At 48.5% G+C, this 17287-nt stretch overlaps 1 long non-coding RNA gene across 1 annotated transcript; it reads left to right on the top strand.

The window, feature by feature from the left end:
* The first annotated feature begins 1763 nt into the window (after positions 1 to 1763).
* On the top strand, positions 1764 to 15975 carry LOC131378723 (uncharacterized). The gene is made up of 3 exons (XR_009208562.1): positions 1764 to 1836; positions 14282 to 14419; positions 14842 to 15975. It is a non-coding gene; the product is annotated as an uncharacterized LOC131378723 (long non-coding RNA).
* The last annotated feature ends 1312 nt before the right edge of the window (positions 15976 to 17287 follow it).

The following is a 17287-nucleotide window of genomic DNA, read 5'->3' as shown; positions in this document are numbered from 1 at the left end:
TACTGCATTTTGGTTTTGGTTACACTCACAGCTACATAAACATAAAACTGACAAACAATGAGTTACTAAATCCGGGACAGCTTATCTAAGATCTGGGCTCCGTTAACTGCAAGCAAAGCTTATCCACCTACTTTAGCTCTTTCAGCAACTATTATCTTAACTTTCCTAAATTCCCTAATTCTTCAAATTTAATATCTCACACCCAGCAGCATTTGGGATCTGAGGGCTTTTGGGATTTGGGATCATTTAGGATTGGGGTTTGGGTATCCAGCAGCATTTGAGATCTGGAGTTTGGGATTTTTTAGGATCCAGGATCTGGGATTTGAAAGCATTTGGGTCATTCCTTGGGATCCAGCAGGACTTGGGATCATTTCAGACCCCCAGGGTCCCCGAACCCCCCGATATCCCCAAAGCGCCCCTTTGTCTCCCCTCCAGCCACTCCCATTGCTGGCCCCGCCCCTTTCCCCGCCCCCATTTCCTCACCGCCAGGCCCCGCCCACTTTCGGCTTCTCCGCGCGCGGGTCGCGGTGAATCTGCTCAGGGCTGCGTGCGGGGACCTTGGGGACACGAGCGGCCACTTGGTCCTGGCGTGGCGCGGTCACGGGAGCCGCCAGCTCGCCCAGGGTGGCCACTACGGCCACCAGCCCCTCCAGCAGCTGGGGAGGGAACAGGAGAGGTGGCGGGGACCTCGTGGCTCTTGTGGCCTCCTGTGGTGGCCCCTGTGCCCTCCCGGGATCCCTTTTGTCCCCTCCCTGGGGGGCGCAGCTGTCCCCTCTGCCGCCCCCCTACCACCCCCCACTGTCCCCCTCTGCCACCCTCGGTCCCCTCCACCCCTTTGTCAACTTCATCCGTTCCTGTCATGCTCTCCTGTCCCTTTGGGAACCCCTGTCCCCTCTCCCATCCCTCGCCGGGATTGTCGCATATCTCGAGGCTCCATGGCCGCTGGGGACACTCCGAGGGACGGGGGGGACAGGCCCGGGTGACACTCGAGGAACGGGCGGGTCCGGGTGCGGTCCCTCAACCCCCGCCGGTCCGGCCCCCGCGCCCGCCGCTGTCACCGCCGGGGTCACAGCCAGGGGGGACAGGGGACAGGGCTGCTCCCTTCCCACGTTCCATCCCGGCTGCCAGAGCCTTGGAGCTGCCCTGGGGGCCCTGGGGCTGCCCCCGGGGGCTGCGCCCCGAGCCGGGGCCCCTTCCCAGCGCTCCCAGTCTGCCCATGCAGCCTGGAGCAGCCAGCGACGGCTTCAGCTGGGACGGCAGAGAGGCGCTGCTGGGGGGGCACCTCACTTGGGTTTGGTTCGTTCTTCCCAACTCTGGGGAATGAAGACTTGGGAGTTTTCTGCCAGAAATCTCCCTTCTCCTCCACTCAGACGAAGGGCGTTGGGGGTTCTTCCTTTTTGCGGGCAATCAAAGCCATGAACTGCTGCTCCTAATTCGGGGTAGGGGAACTGACAGCTTTCCTCTGAGCCGGTGCCAGCGAACACGCAGGGCTGGGAAAGGCGGGCCGGCAGCTGCGGAGAACTTTGTTTGTGTTTTCAGATGAACGCCGCCTCGGGCCCGGGCCCGTCCCAGGGCTGTTCCTCATCTCCGCCTTTCCCCTCACACAGCCCGGGGGGCGCGGAGAGCGCGGGCCGAGGCTGGGCCGCGTGCACAGCCCGCCGCTGGCTGCGATTGGGCGATTGTGCCGTCACTCGTGGTTCTGGCGCGCTGATTGGGCAGAGCGGGGCCAAGCCCGGCCCCGGGGCCGCCCCCTCCCCGGGCGCCGCTGGCGCAGCAGAGCCGCCCTTGGCGGAGCGTCTGTGCGGGCCCGGGAGCGGCGGCAGCGGCCGGAGCCCGGTGAGGCGGCGGCGGAGCTCGGAGGCGGCCCCGGCGCATGTGGGAGCCGCGCTGGGTTCTGCCGGGGCTCGGGGCTGGCTGCGGGCCGAGGGGGCGTCCGGGGGCTCTGGCGGGTTCCTTGTGCCGTGTCCGCCCCGTGTTGCCCGTGGCCTGAGGGCGCTGCGGGAGCGGCTGCCCGCGGTCTCCTTGCCGCTGGGGCCTCGGCAGGAGCCGGTGCCGGAGCAGCGCTGCCTCGTCCCGCTTCCTGTGGGGAGGACGGAGGTGGCTGCCCTGTCCCCGGGAGTGTGCGGGAAAATTGGCGTCTCCAGAGGTTTGTGTCCCCAAAGGAGACAGAGGAGTCCTGTAAAAGTGACTTTCTTCCTGAACAAAGGGAGAGGCCATGCGGCATTTGCCATGGGGGTCTCTTTGATCGTTGTAGTACGCAGCCTCCTTTTTATCCTAATTTTGCCTTCTGCATCTCCCTCTCCCTTTGCCCAGTGGCGAAGGTACTTGGAAAGTTCAGACTTCCCGATCCGCCTATTGCGTGTCCTAGTTTATATGCACTACCCCTTTTGTATAACATCCGATATTCATGGCTCTGTTCAGTCTTTGTTCTTCTTCTCGATGTTCAGGGATTTAGCAGGATCTTGGCTGAGCAGCAGTCCGTGTCAATGAGTAACATTTTCTGAAACTGATGGTTTCCCGCTTTACTTCCTTATTTCCAAGTCCCTGGCCCTATCTCCAAGCAGATTCACTGTTTGACTCTGTTTTTCTTCCTGGGTCCTGTTTGGATTTGGGATTATTCTCAGTGGCCTCCTTCCCTGTCCTTTTGGAGCCGTTTGTGGCTCAGGAGGCCTGGCTGCCACCTGCATCCCCTTGCTCCCCTGCTGAATGAGCTGCACTCAGCAAGGTGTCTGTTCATGGTCAAAAGATGAGAGTTGCTGTAGCACAGAAGAGGAGAAAGAGCATTCGTTTTACCCATGGTGTGCCAGGGAACCACGAACCTGTGTCCCATTCCCATCCTTTCCATATTTGGACCAATACATGAGCTGCTTTCTTATTTCCTTTGTTACATGTTTCTCCTCTTTTTGGTTGTTGTCTAGTTGCTAACAGGATCGTGAGTCATTTAATTTTCCACACTGTGCTCCTCCTTCTGCTAATAGATAATCTGATCCCATTCCACGGTGAAATGTCTCGTTTTTCATTTGAGTGGATTGATCAGCCAGACTCAGGAGCTGGATCTGTCTGGTTGATTATTATTTTGAGGAAGTCTTGTAATCTAATTATGCCACTGAAATGATAAATGGTTTCTCTGGCCCCTGATATGAATTCATTCGGGTTCCCAGGGGCTGCTCCATGGTGTTGTAGGATTTGTTCTGGTGGCCGTTCATCTTTTCCCCATTTTTGGTTGCTCCCTCCAGCCAGGGCTGCATCAATTGATCTCTTTTCTCTAATTAAATCATCACATACTTGGATTCCCAACTGATTTCTCTGAACTTGTGGTAGCAAGAACACCCCAGTGGTCTCATGCTCCCTGTGTGACCTAGACAGTGACAGCACATGTTGGAGTGGGGAGAGGGATGATTCCCCCCCAGTTCTTTTAGTGAAAATTTCGCAGCATTCTCCATTTGCTGTTTTCCTTTGCAGCTGCACCAGTTTCTGTTGCAGAGTCAGATATGCTGAGTGTGGGCTCTGCCTTTGGCTGTGCAGATTCCATCTGTGCAAGCAGGCAGAGCTTGGGGTGAGGGGCAGAGGGAATCAGCCCAATTCCTGCCCCAGGCAAGAAGACCCTGGTGCATTGTCCACACTTTTCCCCAGCAGTGTTAATTTGCATTTCTAAAGCTCCTCTCCTGGCTGCCTGGAGCCAAGCTTCTCTTCCAGGGCAGCCATCAAGTGATTCACATCTTCCTACCCTTCCCTCCCACCACCCCCTCCCCCTGTTTTATGTGTTTTTTTCCCTGTTTGTTTCTTTTGTTTGTTTTTAATTAAACAAGCTTTTATACTGTGATAACCAAGCACTGAGCAATAGGAGCTCCTTGTGCTGTCAGTGTTCAGGCCTCAGGTCCCCTTAGAGCTGTGGCTGCACAATTGTGCAGACAATGAGGGGCCACTCTGGCCAGTGGGTTAAATATTGTAGCACAAGGATTCCTTTGGCATGGCCCTGTTTCACATTCACATACAATTCCAATTCCTTTTCTGAGTCTGGAAGAGCCATGGCTGGGGCATCAATCATTTTGGTTTTAAATTTTCTCAAGTCTAGTTCTCTTTCTCATGTCCATACCATAACACTGAGGCTGTCTGGGGTTAAAAAGTCATACAATGTTCTGTCTAGAAGAGAGAATCCTCAATCCAGGTCCTGCAATTTCCTATTAATCCTCAGAATTTTCTCAGCTCCTTTTTATCCCTGGGTAATGTTACTTCTGAGATTCCCTGGACCCTCTCTGGGTCAATACCATACAAACGTTCAGTCAAAATATGTCCCAAATATTTAACTTTTTTTTCCACCATTTGCACTTCATTTGCAAATAGTCAAAGAATTTTTTTAGACTGAAGATTGAGCCATTTCACAGAGGCTGCTTCTACCACTTCTTCTTGTCCTCGTTACTGGAGCAAGACATCCACATCCTGCATTAACCCAGTTCCTAGGGGTGTGGTCAATTCTTTGGATATTTTCTGCAAGGCTGGCCCGAATAAGGCTGGTGCTTCTGTGCCTCCTTACAAAAGGACCATCCACGTCTTTCACATTTTCCTTCTTACCCTTGTTCCCAGTCAAAGGCCAACTCCTGTTCAGCATCCTGTGTAAGTGGGCATCCCCAGAAAGCATCTTTTCCATCAAGTGCTGAATGGTAGCAGTGTGAGGAGGGAACCTGGTTGCAGATGGTGTAAGGATCTGAGCCTGTGGGGTGCCTCGGTTTAATAATCTCATTTCTTATTCTTAGGTCCTGCAGCATTCTATAGATTGCATCTGGGTTCTTGATTGGCAGCATTGGAGCATTCCAGGGAGAGATCCCTGGCTCCAAAAGCCCTGCCTTTAAGAGGGGCTCAATGACAGGATGTGAGCCCTTCCTTCCCTCCCTTGGAATAGGGTATTGCTTTTAGACACCACTTGTCCTGGTTGCTTGAGAGTAATTTGGAGAGGCTGGGTGTCTGATTTTCCCTATTTCCCTGGGGCTGCCCACACTTCTGGGTTCACTTCAGCATCGGCCTTGTCAGACATTTGACACAAAGGTACCCCAGAAGTAGCAATGGCAATGCCTCTGCCAGGTGCTTGTGGCCGAGCCTGTCCCCTGGGTGCTGGGGCCCCCTTGTGTTGCCCAATGAAGAGAAACACAAACCACAAAGTAGTTTATGCGGTGCTTTATTCGGGCCCGGGGACCTGGGGACTAGCGTCCCAAATCAGAATCCCTCCGACCCTCATTTTCTTACAGTTTTTATACTATTTCTTACAGATTACATCATCAACGTACGTGCTATACATGACATTTCAGTTTAACATTAATCTTCTAATTTCTATAGGCTATAAATTTTCATAAGCATTTACTTCCCTAGTCTACTTCTTATCCCGTTCCCACAACATCTACTTCCCTTATCTTTATTTACACAAGAGGCTCCCACCATAAAATCTATTCTTCTTTGACTATCGCGATCACCTAACCGCGACGTCTTGGTCCGTTCCTCATGCTTCGTTTGTCAGCACATTCTTTCCTTGTACTTCTCCTAGTAACATGGTTAATTTCCAACAAGTCCCCCCTCTTGAGCATTCTTCAATTCCGTTGCAAGGATGCTCAATTTCTTAGGTTTGAGTCTCAGCTACACGAGGTTGTATCACTTCTCTTCGGGTAACTGCTTGTATTACCCTTTTGGTGTGAGCCCCTTCTTTCTGAATCATTCCTAAAAGACATCTATATACAATGATCACTACAATTATCATGATTACAAACATTATTACATATTGTACTATAGATGATACCCAACCAGAAACCTGGATCCCTAAGGAGGTCAACAGGGCTCCTACCCAATTATGCTCAGCATCTTTTTGTATCTCCTTTGTTTTGGATTCTATTTGTTCTAATTGATCTATATCTTTTTCTATTTCCTCCGTCACGTTTGGGATGTGCACACAGCAATGGTCCACAAACCCCATGTTCCTTGAGTAGCAACAAATCTAATGCCATTCTATTTTGTAATGTCATTCTAGTAGTCGCTTGCAGCTGAAGATTCAAGTCTCCGAAACCTTTTTTAGTTGTAGCTGCAAGCCTCTCCGTCTGTCCTAATAATCGGTACAACATCTCCCTGTTTCTGTAAGATGATATAGGGGCAAACAGTGATTCTAACATCCATCCTACTTTTACTCCATCATCAGGTTCATGCCAATCTCCCTGAATCGAAGCATCATCTCCTATCTCCCTTTTCTTTCTGCTTACCAATTCCTTTTCTTGCAGCTTAGAAGTTTTCCAGAATGGGCATAAGGTAGGAACCCCTAATGTAATTTGTGTAACTGCACCATCTATGGGCATGTGCGTAGTCCATAATCCATGTCCCATAACCCAAACTAAAATTCCTGGGCTCCTAACCGTGGTCGTCTTGCAATCCCAGGGCTCCTTTTCTTTCTTTGCAAGGGTGTGATTATGTCCTCTACATTCACATCCCCACTGCAACAGCACTCGCACTGGTTCAAGTCCAATCTGCACTGGTGGAGTGTCACAGGTTAGTACCTGTGTACAATTCCATAACTCCATCATCTCCACCTTTTTCCTATATTGTTCTTTGAATAATGACTTCTGCCCAAAATCTTGATTCTTTTTCCCTTCCCACATTATGCACCAATTCACTTTCCCTAGGTAACTATAAGTTTCTAACAGACTAGGTCCCCAGATTGTTTTCCACTCCTCCATTGTCATTGTCTCAGTGGTATTCTGACATACTTCTTCTATCTTCTTTCTCTTATTTCGAACTCGGATCTTATCGCATGGCTCGGACACCTTTTCAATCACCAAACAATTTCCGTTAAGCTTGGATCCTCTATCCATCCATAATATCCTGGTATCTGCTGACAATTTTGAATCCTCTATCCATCCATAATATCCTGGTATCTGCTGACAATTTTGTTTACTAATATTTCTTCGCAACATACAAACCTCTACCCAGTCTAAAATCTCCTTAGACACTATTTCACAGTTCCAGGTCACGTTTGCGGTGGCGCTTGGCATCTCCCTTATGGGTATAATTCCCCACGGGATCGGGTCTCCAGCCGCTTGAGGAAGAGGCAGGCAGGCTGTTATTGAAGTTGTATTTTGCATTCTTCCGAAGTCTCGAATTAGTCCTACTATTAAATTTTCCTGTCCTTCTCTTATTTTTAGGGTTTGATTTCTCTCTGGGACCTGTCTGGTAACTCGTATGTCCCTTACTCTTAACGTTACCTGACTGTGACCCCACCAATTATCTCGGGCTATCCAACACCAATATTCTCATTCGTCATCCCCTTTCTGTACATTAGTAATTTGCAATGCTATTTCCTTTCTCCCTGCTGTGATTTTATACTTTGATCCCGGCCTAATCCTTGTTTCATGCCACCACCCATACTCAGTGTAATTTTGGGATATTGTACAATGTAAAGCAATATTTTCCCCTTCTACTGCTAAGATTGTTCTTTCAGTTGCTCCTATTCCCTGATCCGGGTTTGTTCTAGCGACCACTTCCCGAAGTCCAAATCCTCCATCTAATCCACACTTAACTATACACAGATAATTCCCTGCCATAGTTGTTGAAGCAAAAGATGTGATATTATACCACCTGACCCCTTCAGACTCTTTCTTCCACTCACTACTTCCTTCCTTCAATTGATCCCATTCCATCTCTCTCTCTTTCCACCAGCTAATCCTTATTCCTCTTTTGCAATTATTCTTCAAGGTGTATTGACAACTAATTCTCAATGGCGGGCCCAGCCAAATATCCTGGCTTGTTCTCAAGGGTGCTACTATTACCGAACCTGCACTGGTATAGTTTTCATTTATAATTTCCAACTCGAAATCCCCATAATCAAAACTATCTTTTATCCATACTATACAGGTGTATCTACCTTCTCCAGAAGTTGTGATTTTAGGAATCCTTAAGGTAGTGTTTCCTGATTGCTGATGGTCATCCCAAAGTGTCTTTATTCCTTTACTTACGATGTCAAGGCCTTTTCTCCATCTCACATTAATTTCATGGGATCCAGCTTTCTGGTTGTCAGAAAACAAACAGGTTAATTCAACATTTCCACTTTCCGGTACTAAGACTAAAGGGTCTGTTACATGAATTATAACTGCTGAGGCTACTAACTGACAAACAATCTGTATCAAGATGATCAGGGCTTTGCCCGGAATACCATCCGAGTGTCCGTTATTGGCTGCACCTCCCATCTCGTCAGTACCTTCTTCACCCTGGTGTAGTGTATCCAGTTATCAATCCCAGCGACCTTGACGGCGGTATACGTGGTCATCAGCACTTGGTAGGGGCCATTCCATAACTCCTTTAGAGGCTCCACGCTCCAATTTTTCATGTACACATGGTCTCCCGGCGAGATGTCATGAACTGGGTTCTCTAGTGGTAGCGGGCGGTTCCACTGCAAGGCTCCCTGTACAGCTGCAAGAGTCTTATTGAAAGATAACACATTATTTAATAATACCTGGTCTCCTGTTAAATGGGGGTCCCCCTGATTGGTTGCAGCATGATAAGCTTTACCATACAATACTTCATACGGACTGACTCCTATCCTCTCCCTGGGTTTTATTCGGATGCGCAATAATGCTATTGGCAGAGCTTGGGGCCACTGAACTTTGGCTTCCTGGCAAATCTTTTTCAACTGATTTTTCAATGTTTGATTCATTCTTTCTACCTGGCCACTAGACTGCGGTCTCCACGGAGTGTGTAAATCCCATCTAATCCCTAATGCCTTGGCTACACCTTGAATGATTCCTGCCACAAAATGCGGTCCCCTATCTGATGACATTCCTAACGGGATTCCAAACCGGGGGATTATCTCTTTCAAAAGGGTTTTAACCACTTCCTTTGCCTGATTCGTGCAACAGGGAAACGCCTCCGGCCATCCTGAAAAGGTACATACATACACTAAAAGGTATTTATTACCTTGGGCTTTAGACAGCTCCGAAAAGTCTATTTGCCAGTAGTCTCCAGGCTGTGGGCCTACCTTTAACCCTCCCATTTGAACCTGTTTTCGCACTAGGGGATTATTTTTCACACAAGTGGGACACGTTGCATTAACTCGCTTTGCCATTGTTAACATCTGATTAGAGATTACCTCATTCTTTAAAAATTTTACCAAGGCCTCCGCTCCCCAGTGGCACTTGTAATGTTCAGTCTCCAAGATTGCTCGCATTATCTTCGCAGGTACTACCACCTGCCCGGTTGCTGTTACATACCACCCTTTGTCATTCTTCTGAGCTTTCACCAGGTGGGCCAACTTCACGTCATCTGGTAGGTATGGAGGCTCATCTTTCATGTAGGAATCCGCCGGATTTCCCTTAGCTGGAATAAGAGCTGATTGAATCCTTATTTCCTTCGCTACTCTTTTAGCCGTCTTATCCGCCAATCGGTTACCTTGATATATCTTTCCATCTTCTCTTCGGTGTCCTGGCACATGCATTACTGCTACTGCCTTGGGTTCTCTTACAGCTTCTAACAGGAGTAGGATCTCGTCCCTATGTTTTATTGTTGACCCTTGAGACGTTAACAATCCCCGCTCTTTCCACAGAGCTCCATGTACATGCACCACCCCAAAGGCATATTTTGAATCAGTCCAAACATTGACCCTCTTTCCTTTGCTCAATTCGAGGGCTCGAGTTAAGGCTCTAATTTCTGCTTTTTGAGCCGAGGTTCCAGGGGGAAGAGCCTTTGCTTCTATTACTTGAAGAGTTGTGACTACCGCATAACCCGCATACCTGGTGCCGTTCTCGACAAAGCTGGACCCGTCGGTGAACAACTCCCAGTCTGGGCTATCGATCGGTGCATCCTTCAAATCTTCTCTGCTTGCATAGACCTGCTCAATTATCTCCACACAGCCATGGACGAGTTCCCCTTCCTCTCGCTCTGACCTGAGGAATTCTGCTGGGTTTAAATGGGGTGTTATTTTCAGTTCTATATCATCTTGTTCCCGCAGCAACGCCTGATATTGCAACAGGCGGCTGGATGAGAGCCAGTGACCTCCCTTTTGCTCTAAGACTGCAATTACCATATGGGGCACATACACTTCCAGCTTCCTTCCCAAAGTCAGCTTCCTTGCTTCTTGTATTAGCAGCACCGTTGCCGCTACCGCTCGCAGGCATCCTGGCCAGCCGGAGCTAACTGTGTCCAGTTGTTTAGAGAAATACCCCACAGGCCGCTTCCATGGCCCTATTTTCTGTGTTAGTATCCCTAATGCCAATCTGTGTCTTTCAGTAACATATAGCTGGAAATCTTTGCTCAAATCTGGCAATCCCAGCGCGGGGGCTTCCTTTAAGGCCTGCTTTAGTTCTAGGAAGGCTTTTTCCTGTGCACGTCCCCAAGTCCAGTGCACTTCTTTGAGGGCCTCATATAGGGGCCGTGCCAGCAGTCCAAAGTTCAGAATCCACAGCCGACACCACCCCACCATTCCAAGAAAGGATCGGAGTTCCTGATGGTTTCGGGGGACGGGTATGGCGCAGATAGCCGCTATGCGGTTAGTCCCCAATTTCCGCACCCCCTTAGAGATTTCACACCCCAAATAGACAACTTCTGTTCTTACCAGCTGTGCTTTGTCTCGTGAAGCTCGATATCCTCCTTGTCCCAGCATGTTCAGAAGGCTTATGGTTAATTGGGAGCAGATGTCTCGTTCCGTAGCTGCTAGGAAAATATCATCCACATATTGGAGAACCACATAGAACATGCTTGGTACTGTTACCTGGGTTGTCTTCCACTCTTCTAGTTCCCGAGCTAATTGGTTTCCAAAAATGGTAGGGGAGTTCTTGAATCCCTGTGGTAGTCGGCTCCAAGTCAGCTGCCTTCTTCGTCCTGTGTCTGGATTTTCCCATTCGAATGCAAAATATTTCCTACTTTCAAGTGCCAGTGGGATGCAGAAAAAGGCATCTTTTAAATCAATCACGGTAAACCATTCAAATTTCTCTGATACAGATGTCAACAAGGTATAAGGATTAGCAACTACGGGATGAATATCTTTGGTTATCTCATTTATTGCTCTTAAATCCTGCACTAACCTATACTTTCCATTAGGCTTTTTAACTGGAAAAATAGGAGTATTATATTCGGATTCACACTCCTGCAAAATGCCTAAATTTAGGTATTGATCAATAATTGGGGCTATCTCTCGCCTGACTTCAGGTTTGATTGCATACTGCTTCAGTCGTACTGGTTCTTTCCCCTCTTTTAGTTCTACTACTACTGGCTGTGCTGCCTTTGACTTTCCGGGGGTCCCAGTTTCCCATATCCAGGGAACTACAGCTTGCTCAATTTCTTCTCTAATGGGTTGGGGCTCTACCTCCTTAATAATGAACATTTTAGCAATATTTTCTTCCGGAATTTCTAACTTGACCCTACCTCCTTCAAAAATAATTCTGGCCTGTAACATCGACAATAGGTCTCGTCCTATCAATGATTCAGGGCTATTTGGCATGTACAAAAATTGATGATCAAATTCCTTTCCCCCAAACTTTATATCTACTGGCCGAAGAAATGCCCTTTCTTCAATTTTTCCAGTAACCCCCACTACTTATATCTTTGTGTCACTTAATGACCCTACCTGTGTATTAATTGCAGAATATGTGGCACCTGTATCTATTCTAAATTCTAACGGTTCTCCCTCTACTTCCATAATAACCTTGAGATCCTGGTCTAGTCAGCTCTGATTCTGATATTCCCCCATTACCAGCGCCTGGGCGACCTCTGCCGTCGAATTCCCAAACTGTCTCGGAATTCCAATCCCACTATTCAATGGGCACTCATTTTTCCAATGTCCTTTATTTTTACAAAGGGCGCATTGGTCATATCCCAGTCTCACCTGGCCCCCGCCACGACCCCTACCAAATCCTCCTCTGCCTCGAGCACGCCCCCTCCCATTACCCCTTCCTACAGCTTGCTGGAGTACTGCCAACATGCTAGCTTGTTGCTTCCTGACCGATTCTTTTTCCCGATTGTTATAGACCTTCCAGGCAACTTCCAACAATTTTTCTAAATTACGGGTATCCTCACCTTCTAACTTCTGCAATTTCTTTCTAATATCCTCCTGGGACTGCCCCATAAAGATTAAAGCCAATTGTAACCTTCCCGCTTCCCCCTCTACTTCTAAATTAGTATACCGTCTTGCAGTTTCCTTCAATCGTTCTAAGAAAGCAGAAGGGGATTCATTCTTTTCTTGTTTCACTGAATAAAGTTTGGACCAATTTACCGTCTTTGGAATGCCTGTTCTAACTCTTTCAATTAACAATTCCTGGTATCCCTTCAATGCTTGGTGTCCCCGTGCTGTATTGGGGTCCCATTCAGGGTCTTCCCTTGGTACTAATTCATTCAGAGTTCCATCCGCCACCCGCAACCTTATCATTTCTCTCGCCTTTTCCGTCATAGCCCGCAACACCATTTCCTTTTCAGTAGAGTCCATCAAGGTATCTAATAAAACCTGTAAATCATTCCAATGAGGGTTCTGAGTTTTTATTACCATTTTTACTACCCTGGCCGTACGGTCGGGATCCTCCCTATAAGACCCTGCAGATTGCTTCCAGATCATCAGGTCATTCGGGGAAAACGGAACTTTCACCATTACTCGATCTCCCTGGGGTCCCACCGCCTCTCTCAGCGGGGCCATTACGTGTGTTCCCCCCTCCCAGCCCCCTTTCTTAGAGACTAGGTGACCCCTTGTTCGTTTAGATATCGGGGTATGCCGTTTACTCTTGCCATCCCCCTTCTCCCTTGTTTCCCCACCCTCTGCTCCCTCTTCTTCCGAAGCGGTTTCAGGTGGGGGAGCACTAGGGGAGACCAGTAGGGATACATCCTCCTCAGGGTCTTTATATTTAACTAGATAGTCCGCCTTTTGATCCCGATTCTCGCAACCCCGACACTTCTCATTTGCCACAGTTAGAACCATTATTCCACATCCCTTCTGCCAATCCGTTCTCCGTCCCAAGTAATAAAACAGATCTAAATATGGTATCTCTTCCCATTTACCATTATCCTGTAAATAATGCATCATTGGAGTAATAATATCATGATTCAGCGTCCCATGCCTAGGCCATTGCATTCCCGCGGTGTCATATTGTGGCCAAACATGATTACAAAAATCAATCAACTTATCTTTAGCTAATTCTTGACCAAAATTCCCTTCTTTCCATTTCCTTATTAAACAACCTAGTGGTGAGTCCTCCGGGATTTCAATCCATGCCGAGGAGGTTTTAAACCCTTTAAATGGCATCTTTTACTACTTTATGTCCTTTACCACCTTATATCCTGCTAGCAGGTATTGATCCTACTCAACTTTCGTCGAGATTTACGGTCAATTTTTTTTCCACCAACCTGGGACGTCCAAGCCCAACCGTGCGGAGCACAGGTCCGTCTTAATCGGCAGGCGTCTAATATCCTTTAAGAATAAAGCACCTTTGGGCTTACCTCGTAGTTGTCCGACAGGCGCGGGGTCGGGCACGGGTTGATGTCTCCCCAGAAATCACCTGGTGCCGGCGTGGAGTAGATCACCTCGCGAACCGCCCCAGCAACCTTCGGAGTCCTGCCGCGGTCGCCAGAAAACTGTTGCCCAACGAAGAGAAACACAAACCAACAAAGTAGTTTATGCGGTGCTTTATTCGGGCCCGGGGACCTGGGGACTAGCGTCCCAAATCAGAATCCCACCGACCCTCATTTTCTTACAGTTTTTATACTATTTCTTACAGATTACATCATCAACGTACGTGCTATACATGACATTTCAGTTTAACATTAATCTTCTAGATTCCAAATGTTTGTTTCCTTACCTGAGGAATAACTGAAGGATTTTCTTTGTTTACTTTCAATTACCATTGTTTTCAAGAACCAGGCAAAAAGCTTGGTGACTTTTATGGCAGCTGTGCTTAAGAGAGCACCAAGCACTGCAGAGATGCTTTTCATGTAATAATCCTCGGAAATAGTAGAGTGAGTTAGTAGAGCAAAGTCCCTCTTCCAAACAGCCTGTCAAGCTGCTCAAGTGAATCCTCAGAGAAGCAAATGTGCTTTTGCTGATGTAATTCCCACTAATGAGGTCAGTCAGTGAAATCAGCTGCCAAGATCTGCTGGATGTTGAAGAAGCTGTGGCTGCATTGGGGTTTGGGTTTTTGTTGGTACAGGAAAGTGATCTCTGCCTGTCTGCTGCAGCAGAAACTGCCACTGCAGAGTGGAGCTTAAACAATGGCACCTGGGAGAGCAGTTGCAGACGGGAAAGAAGCAGGTGAGAGACTCATGTTTCCTTTTTGTCCAGATTCAACTCCTGACAGCCACCAAAGGGGCCCCAGAGCTGCGGCGGCCCAAGTTCCTCTCGCCTTTGCTGCGTGACTTCCTGAGCTGCTGCCTGCAGAGAGACGAGGCGCGGCGCTGCTCTGCCAAGGAGCTGCTGCAGGTAAAATGCCAAGGGGCTGCAGGTGAAACAGTGTCCCAGGGATGAGCTCCTCCTGCACTGAAGGGCAAGGCATCAGATGAGCCCCCCTCCTCCTCAGCTCCACTCCTGGTGCCGTTCAAATGAAAACAGTCAGGAATCCTGGGCTGGGCTGGGCTGGCAGGGACCTGTAAAGGTCATCTGGTCTAAGTATCCTGCAATGAGCAGGGACATCTTGAAAGAGATCAGGATGCTCAGATCCGAAATATTTCCAGGGCTGGGGCACTTAGCAGCTCTTGCAGCAAGCTGTGCCACTGTTGCCCCACTGTTGCTCCTTAGACCTGCTCTGACTCAGTCCTCTTTTCATTGCAAAAATATTACCCTGCCTTTGAGGCTCTTAGCTTAGAAAGTAATGGTTCCTTGTTGTTTCTTTTCCCTTTGTGCAGCATCCATTTGTAACATCAGCCAAGCCTGTGTCCAGCCTGGTGCCACTCATCATTTCAGTGAATAAGTAGAAGGAGGTGTTGCTAGAGGACACGAAGAGAAATGATACTCACACTTAAGTCGTCCAGAACAGAAGAAGAAACTTTATTTTGATTACCTTGCTTATATAGATTCTGGACAATGTCCAGGGATTGGAGAACAAGGTTACCACCTCTCCATCCCACTGTCCAGGCTAGAAGTCAATCAGTTGTCCCTCATCAGAAAGGAATGCGAAAAACAACTCTTTGTTTATGTTACAAGCCTGAGAAGACTCCACTACCGGAATGTAAACATCAGAAGGCTAACAGAATAGGGCAACAAGGAGGAGACAAGAATGTGACAATCACTTTAGAACTGTTCTCCATCACCAGCTTAGAGTAGGATTGTAGAGTAGAATTGCAGCAAGGATTGTAGCATAGGATTGTAGCACAGGATTGTAAATAAATAAAGTTTCTGAAACCTCAACTCATTTCAAAGATTCCCCTCCTTCTGAGCCTGTGAGAAAGCTCAACATTTCCTGAGACAGAAACTTTAGAGAATTAAGGATTTTAGAGGGGTTAAGATTTAAGTAAGAGATAAACTTTGCTGGAATTAACTAAAGTAGATAGGTAGGCTTTGCTGAAATTAAAAGTTAGTAATTAACTAAGAGAAACAGGGTTTGCGATCACTCTTCCATATTTGAATAACTGATTACTTGTCAACTTTATGTTTGGTTAGCTGTGTTTATAATGAAGAAGAGAGAAACTGATAAATAGCTTTTAGGAACATAAGACAATTGTAGGCCTCCTCTGCCCAGCAACCCATTGAACAGCCACAAAGACAGGAAACAGGAGTCCTACCAAGGGTTCATTTATCACATTTGTATTGAAAAGGTAGAAAGGTCAGAATGAGGAAGACTTCTTTACTTCCTCATTTTGGGGACCCCTCTCCATGAAAAGGACCACCAATGCATTTCAAAGAACAAACTACGCATGCTTAATTGCCTTTTAGCTAATTACCATAAGAACCAGGGAATGGGATGTACCAGCATTATGAATATGCATTTGTGTTTTGGGTATTCAATACTTCTGTAAATAAAAGGACTCTGGGATCACCTATAAATTGTGGTGTGTACTTGGGAGCTATCCCGCACGCTGCCCGGTGTCATCATAAACATGCACTTTCTAACTTGAAACTGTTAGAGAGTTTTTGTCCATCACAGTTGGGTGTCGATACTAGATCAATACCCATATTTCTTTAAGAAGTCATTCCTTCTGAATTGTGTTTTTCTTAGAGGTGGAAAGTGACATTGATGGCTTCTTTGGTACAGTTGGAAAGGGGGGAAGGCTTCAGTCATCCTCCCCAGACTAGAGTGCCTTTGGAATGTGGCCCACTGGCTGGGTTTTACCCAGCTGTGGCACTTGTGTTCGAGGCAGAAAGGGCAGTGGCAGAGGCAGAACCAAAGGAGGAGTGGGGCAGCCCAAATATCCTGTGCAGATGCAGGCCTTGAGCTCTGACTCGAGAGCATTTGTGCTCCTGCCACTTGGATCTGCATCCCTAAGTGCAATCTCTTTGGCTGGAGGAGAGTTTTGCTCAAGTGAGGAAGCAGCAGGATCAGGGAGGCTGCTGGCAAAGGTGCAGAGCTGGTGCAGAGCTGTCAGCGAGCTGGAGGTGAGACTCGGCCGCGCCTTGCCCAGGCTGGAGCCCCAGCAGAGCCCTGGCAGAGCCCGGAGCAGCCTGAGCCTGGGCAGAGGCCGGCTGCACTGAGGCCCTTGGAGCTGCAAGAGGCAGCAGCCCGGCCCTGGGTGCCTCTTGGTGGCACCGGGAGAATCCTCGGCTCTCAGAGCCCAGGTGGCAGCTGGCTGCTCCCGAGGGGAAGCGCAGCCGTGCTGGGCACAGCACAGACTGGGGGCATTGGCCGTCTGCAGTGTGCACAGAGGAGAGAGAGGCAAACGACAGCCGAGGGCTGCAGCCCTGCCTGAGGATTCCTACTCTTGTGCCGGCTGCCCTGTAACTGCTGGGAAAGGTGAGCAGTGTGTGCAGCACTCTGGGCACAGGGCAGGGAGCCGGGCTGCTCCGCAGGCTCCAGCACAGCGCAGCGTCCTTCAGGCACGGCGCTTCTGCCAGGGGAACCGAGGCCAGCGTGAGGCAGGGACAGCTTGTCAGGTCAGATCTGCAGGAGCCAGAGCCTCACACAGCTCTGGCAGGAAGCGCCTGCAATCCTGGACTTCTGCACTGAGCCACAGCAAAGGTGTGAAATGCAGAGTGTTTTGCAGAAATATCCAGGGGCACCAGGCCAGCCTGTGTTGTGCTGTCTGGCACACAGCAAGCACTGTGCAATACAGCCCTGAGCTGCTGGGAGAGAGGTGTTAGAAAGGAGCCAACTCTTTGATGAAATTAAATGGGGGCAAAGTCATCAAAGCAAAAGAG

Source organism: Hirundo rustica, chromosome 31 (genome assembly GCF_015227805.2).
Source record: "Hirundo rustica isolate bHirRus1 chromosome 31, bHirRus1.pri.v3, whole genome shotgun sequence".
Taxonomy (NCBI): Eukaryota; Metazoa; Chordata; class Aves; order Passeriformes; family Hirundinidae; genus Hirundo; species Hirundo rustica.
Note: the sequence above shows the minus strand (reverse complement) of the source record. Positions and strands in the feature narration are given on the sequence as shown.